Raw genomic sequence first — 6,953 nt, 5'->3', positions numbered from 1 at the left:
AAGCCGCTTCTGGCAAACCAGAGCAGCACACGGAAACGCCGTTTACCTTCCCGCCGGAGCGGTACGTATTTATCTACTTGCACTTTGACGTGCTTTCGAACTGCTAGGTTGGCAGGAGCAGGGACTGAGCAACGGGAGCTCACCCCGTCGGGGGATTCGAACCGCCGACCTTCTGATCAGCAAATCCTAGACTCTGGTTCAACCCACAGCGCCACCCGCGTCCCTATAATTAATTAAATATGCAAATAGAAAGCCTTCCTTTATGCCTTCTTTCTTGGCCCGACCGGAGGGAACATTGGTGGCAACAAATTCAGCAGGAAACCAAACAGAAACCTGCTAGTGCAAATGTTCATTTATATTCCCACCACTAGAACTGCTCTGCAAATAACAGGCGTATGCTATCAGCACTTGCTATCTTGCTGACTGCTGGTAGTCGGTAGGATTGTTGTTGAGAATGCGCAGCTGTGCTTCTGACAAAGGAATAGGCTGCAGAAACGGACACTTATCAACTGTTGCCAAGTTGTTAATATTCAGATGACGGTTCTGCTGCGCGCTGGATAACATAGTGGCTCAGAAATCTAAAATGAAGGGATCAGTGCCTTGGCAAGATAGGGATAATCATGTTTTGAACACTTAGATACATGTCTAAAATACCTCGCCTGTGGCCAAAAACTGAATAAAGACAAAACAGCAGAGAGCCAACATTTCTCCTGGAAACCACAGGGTGAATGGCAGTTTTCTGTAGCGGCTGAGTATTTAACCCACCTCACAGCCTAACTAGACTATTTCTGAAACACCCTGGGGGAGCAGCTTACCATCACAGTGAACATTTACGGCACAGACCACATTACATTATTGCGTTTTCAGGGTCTGTTATTGTACAACTTACGTAGATTAGGAGTCCCAAAACTGGTCCATGAGATTCATTTATTTGCTCCGCAATGTGTCCGTCTTAAATACTGTTATTGATTTTCGATATTCAGTATCTTACACTGTATTTTATTATATTGCAATTTGAATTCTATGGAAGGCAAATTGTTACATATTTGCCTTCCGTAGAATTCAAATTGCAGTGCAGTAAAATACAATAAAAAGCACATACCACACAGCATACGACAATTGCTACAACCTGCAGAAAAATAATTAGGTGGGTCACCAAGATCATCAGCAATATTCAAGGGGTCTATGCAGAGAGGGGAGAATTTTGGGAATCGTTGTCTTAAATCTTTATAGCTATAGTTTTTGCTTTCTGGAAACAACCTCAGTGATGAGTGAGTTGATCACCGTCCTCTTGCCAGGGATACAGTCATACCTTGGGTTGAAGTAGCTTTGGGTTGAGCATTTTGGGTTGTGCTCCACAGCGACCCGGAAGTAACAGAGCACGTTACTTCCAGGTTTCACCACATGAGCAGATGCTCAAAATGACGTCACACGCATGCGCAGAAGCGACGAATTGCGGCACACGCAGAGGCGGGTTGTGTTCGCTTCAGGATGCAAACAGGGCTCCGGAACGGATCCCGTTCGCATCCAGAGGTACCACTAATTGCTTCAGGTCAAGCATGCAATTTACTTTTGGAATGTTACCAAACTTCATTTGAACCACCTGACCCTGCTTCATGCTGTGAATAAGCACAGATACTCTGCAAGCTCTGTTAGAAATACTCTTGTGCTATGTAATGTCCCTAGATCTGAGAGGAGGAGATGCTTAAGTTTAAAATAGGAATTTGAATGCGGGGGACGGGACTTTTCAGTATTTGCTGCATGGCTGTGGATTTCAAAATCTTCCTTATAGCCTCCTTTACACAGAATGATTAAAGGTTTATTGAGTTCTTTTTGCAGGATACGATTACCATCTTGTGGAGGAGAGTGTCTGAATAGGGCCTTGGAGTGTAGAGATTCTGATAAGTATAAGGTGTGTTGCCTGAGAAATTACACTTTGTCTCTTGTGAGTATATTCTTCTTGCATTCTGTAAGATTATTTAACCTTGTTTAATTAATTTTTCAGTAGGGATTCTCTCTGTACATAATAATATACATGATTTTTTAAAAAAAATTAGGGTAAAATAGGGTAAAAATTAAGGTAAAAACGTAAGAAAAAATTGAACATTAAAAAAACAACAGGGCTGCCTTCAGATGTCTTCTAAAATTGTCTAGTTACTTATCTCATTGGCTCAGGGGTCGCATAACTCCATGCCCTCCAAGATTTCTCTGATGAAAATAGGGACGTCCTAAGGAAAAGTGGGACATTCTGGGATCAAATCAGAAACTGGGACAGCTTCTGTAGATCCAGAACTGTCCCTGGAAAATAGGGACACTTGAAGGGTCTGTACAGTATCACAAACCTATTATAACTGAGGAAACAACAGATTAAAGCAGGCAAAATATTATTCTAACGCACAAGAACAAGCACTAAACAAGTTACCTCTGTTGCAATATCCCTCGCATGTTATAAGGAGGGGAAAAACAGAATTTAAGTAAACAAAGCAGGAAATTTCAGGACAAGACAGTAGATTTCTGTGACTGAGACCCACACTCAGTCATGCACAGGTCCTTGATCTAAAATATACCTGCAGTTTTGAATAAAAAAGCACTTTGAGGACAAACAGGAATGGAGGGTGCTGCCAGTTTAGAGACATAAAAATGCTTTTTTATTTTTTCAAAATAAAACTAGCCAGTCTGAGCATGCTTTTTTTTTTTTCAAAAGCATGAATAACCCAACACAAGTAAACCACAGCCATTAAAATTCATGATTAAATTTTCTGATGAGCTATTTTGTTGGAGGGGACAGCTACACACCAAACAACATAATGGCACAGTTCAGACGTATCATTAAAAGTTTGGTTTGATGTTATATGCAACAGCTTCTGGTTTGTGTGCTTTCCCCTTCCTTCTTTCCCCCTGGCTCAGCCTTGAGACGGAGATTGGAAGTATCTGTTCCTATTTTTAAGCCAACCAGCAGTCCTTATGGCATCCGAACTTGGGGAACTCCAGTTGGTTTAGAGAACAAGCCAGGATAATAAACCACAGTTTGATTCTGACACGTCGTTGAACAATCCATAGCAGCTTCCTAAACAGATACCCAAGTAATGATGGTGAAACCATAGGGGCTGACGACATAGGCTTTGACAACGGTTAGTGGAACAGCACAGCTCTGGTGGCTATAGGTAAAGGTAAAGGGACCCCTGACCATTAGGTCCAGTCATGGCCGACTCTTGGGTTGTGGCGCTCATCTCGCTTTACTGGCCGAGGGAGCCAGCGTACAGCTTCCGGGTCATGTGGCCAGCATGACTAAGCCGCTTCTGGCGAACCAGAGCAGTGCACAGAAACGGCGTTTACCTTCCCGCCGGAGCGGTATCTATTTATCTACTTGCACTTTGACGTGCTTTCGAACTGCTAGGTTGGCAGCAGCAGGGACTGAGCAACGGGAGCTCACCCTGTCACGGGGATTCGAACCCCCGACCTTCTGATCGGCAAGTCCTAGGCTCTGTGGTTTAACCCACAGCGCCACAGCACAATAATAATCTCCATTGATTTCCAATAATCTTTAAAAAGGCCAGTCCAAGTCCGGGGCAGTGAGTGCCCTTGGGCCTTATCCCTCCCCCCTTTAGAGCGGGAGGGCAGAAGGGGGGCGGTGAACGGTGCAAGATGGCGGCGGGGCTGCTGCAGGTGGGGCTGGGCGGACCCCACGGCAGGGGAGTCGTTCTCCTGAACAAGATTGTCTTCACCAGACCAGCTGTTTGTGTTGCAACTGACAAGCGCCATTCTCTGGCATATAAAATCCACACATTCCCCAGGAGTTTAGCTGGTTCCAAGGCTGCCTCTCTGCACTGGACAGGTGAGCGAGCCGTCAGTGTCCTTCTGCTTGGGCTCCTGCCTGCAGTTTACCTGTATCCTGGACCAGCCACGGACTACTTGCTGGCTGCCACTCTCACACTCCATGGTCACTGGGGCCTTGGGCAAATAGTAACTGACTACGTCCATGGAGAGACATCTATTAAACTGGCCAACACTGCTGCCACTGAGAAGTTAAGAATGATGGAGTGGATTGGAAAGAAGATAGCATCAAAGAACAACATCTAAGCCGGTATGTTGAAACGGAACGGAAAGGAGGGGGAATAAAACTTTCTCTTTTCTTATTATGATATTACCTAACAACCCCCCCCCCCAAAGAACCATCAATACAACCTATAGCAAGTGAGATTGGAGAATAAACTGTGTGGAAATAAAAATATCATCCAAAGCCTTTGTTTTTCGAAATATCTGGAAAGAAATAAAAGGCTCTCCTGTGACGCAGTATTTAATCAGGATCCGCCATTATGAGGCAGACTATGTTGCAGAGTTTTGAATTATGGTGCTGGAGGAGACTCTTGAGAGTCCCATGGACTGCAAGAAGATCAAACCTCTCCATTCTGAAGGAAATCAGCCCTGAGTGCTCACTGGAAGGATAGATCCTGAATCTGAGGCTCCAATGCTTTGGCCACCTCATGAGAAGAGAAGACTCCCTGGAAAAGACCCTGATGTTGGGAAAGATGGAGGGCACAAGGAGAAGGGGGCGACAGAGGACGAGATGGTTGGATAGTGTTTTCGAGGTTACCAGCATGAGTTTGACCAAACTGCGGGAGGCAGTGGAGGACAGAGGTGCCTGGCGTTCTCTGGTCCAGGGGGTCACGAAGAGTCGGACACGACTAAACAACAAATGTTGCAGAGATTAATAGCCATAGGGGGAGGCGAGCCATTACTCTGTTATCATGTTTGTATTTTAAGTTCGACTTGGCAAATCTTCTCTGGAAAGGTTAATGTATGGTGCAACTTGTCTGGAAAAATTAATGAGCAAACGCCTAGATTCTATTTCATCGGATGTGAAAAAAATGGTGTCTGCCACCCGAGGAGGACTTTTGGATGGACTCGGCTTAAATAACAGCTCATGAGGATTTCTTGCAAACAAAAGACTTGCCAGCTTCAAAAAAAGAGAGAGTCATACAGAAGCATAATATTGTTTACTTTAACTTGCCTAGGGAAATAACTCAGAGGCTATTAAGAAGAAGAAGGATAATAACAGGAAGATTGAAAGATAGGACTGGTGAACACTAAAAGCAGCAGAAATATGAGATGATTGGACCCTACTGAACTCGCAGCCTGGGAAGCCCCAACAAGAAAATTAGAATTTGGCAAAATATTTGGACTTTATGATATGTATTGGTATAATTTGGAATAATTAATGTGATGCAATTGGATTGTTAAAATGGAAAACCTAATAAAAATTATTATAAAAATAATAATAAACTGGCCCACACTGGCCTCTACCTGCTCTCAGCGCTCACCTTTGCTGGCCTCTGCTACTTCTGTAGGGCCGTGGCCCATGCTGTGGAGCCTCTGAGGCACAATACGTCACCTACCGGCAACATTCAATGATTGTTCACCGCTGCCTCTGCTTCATTGTATTATTGCCGAGTCACTGAATGAGGAAGAAATAGCAACAGGGGGTCCCCACGCTGCATATAGCAGAATGACTTGGGGGAAAGAGGCATCGAAATATGGGTCAGCAGCCAGAGCCATTCATCAAAATGTGGGGATCTCTGGCTGAGAAAAGAGCTAGGCTTGAGTCAGGCTAGAGAGCTCACAAAGTTTTGGTGTTAATGCAGAGGGCAAACTAGCAGTGATTGTAGTGGCAGCCTTTTTTTTGTATGGCTTACCCTTTCCCCTGTCAAATGGCAGCCCGGTTTCAACAGGTGCAGCAGAACTGGTCTTGAATTCCAGTCACTTGGGGTTTTTTTGGTCCTAATATTGCTGAAATATACTCAGAGTTGCAAAGTGATTTCATGCTCTTTATTCAGCTCATAGTGGTGAGGAGGAATTAATGACTGTCCCCTCAAAGTACAGTGGTGCCCCGCAAGACAGAAAACCCGCTAGATGAAAGGGTTTTTTGTTTTGGAGGTGCTTCGCAAAACGAATTTCCTATGGGCTTACTTCGCAAGACGAAAATGTCTTGCGAGTTCCTGTGGGGGTTTTTTCCTTTCCCCCCCTTTTTCCCAAGCCGCTAAGCCGCTTATCAGCTGATCCGCTAAGCCGCTTAACAGCTGATCCGCTAAGCCGCTTAACAGCTGATCCGCTAAGCCGCTTAACAGCTGATCTGCTAAGCCGCTTAACAGCTGATCCGCTAAGCCGCTTATCAGCTGATCCGCTAAGCCGCTTAACAGCTGATCCGCTAAGCCGCTAATAGCGCTAATCTGCTAAGTCGCTAATGGGCTTGCTTTGCAAGACGAAAAAACCGCAAGACGAAGAGACTCGCGGAACGGATTCTTTTCGTCTTGCGAGGCACCACTGTATCTGCTTTATATACATTATTTACACAATGGGCTGCACATGATTGGCTAATTCCAGAATTCTACTGTAAGCCAATCAGGTTGTGGATTCACTTCTATCTGGAGCATGATTGGGTGGTTCATGCTAACCAATCATACTGCTACATTGTTCTAGGACCAATCAGACTGCTGCATTCTGAATCCTATTGTTCTAGGACCAATCAGACTGCGGCCTTTTGGAGCCTCTTGTTCTAGGACCAATCAGACTGCTGCAGTTTGGATCCTATTCAACTCAGCACATAACAATTGCAATTAGTGGATTGTGTACACAGCATCTTGCATGGTGCTCAGGCTGGGCCCTAAGGAGTTGCTATGCAAAAGGGATTTTTTCTTTTTTGTTGTTGTTGTTTAATTGATGTACAACAAAGAATTTACAGAACCCTCAAAAAAAAAAAAAAAAGGCCAGTCCAATACATTTTGCTGCCTGAGGTGAAAAACAATATGATGCCCCCTCCTGATTCCACATACAAAAGCCTGGAAATCTGAGGCAGCAGTCACCTTACACTGATTAATGGTAGGGCCGGCCGTGATCCTTAAATTCCATTTAGAAACACCTTTAGGAGTAATACGACAGTACTTCGTTATTGTAAA

Source organism: Podarcis melisellensis, assembly GCF_964234715.1.
Source record: "Podarcis melisellensis genome assembly, chromosome: 3".
NCBI classification, from domain to species: domain Eukaryota; kingdom Metazoa; phylum Chordata; class Lepidosauria; order Squamata; family Lacertidae; genus Podarcis; species Podarcis melisellensis.
The sequence above is the reverse complement of the archived record's forward strand: the minus strand, read 5'-3'. Positions refer to the sequence as shown.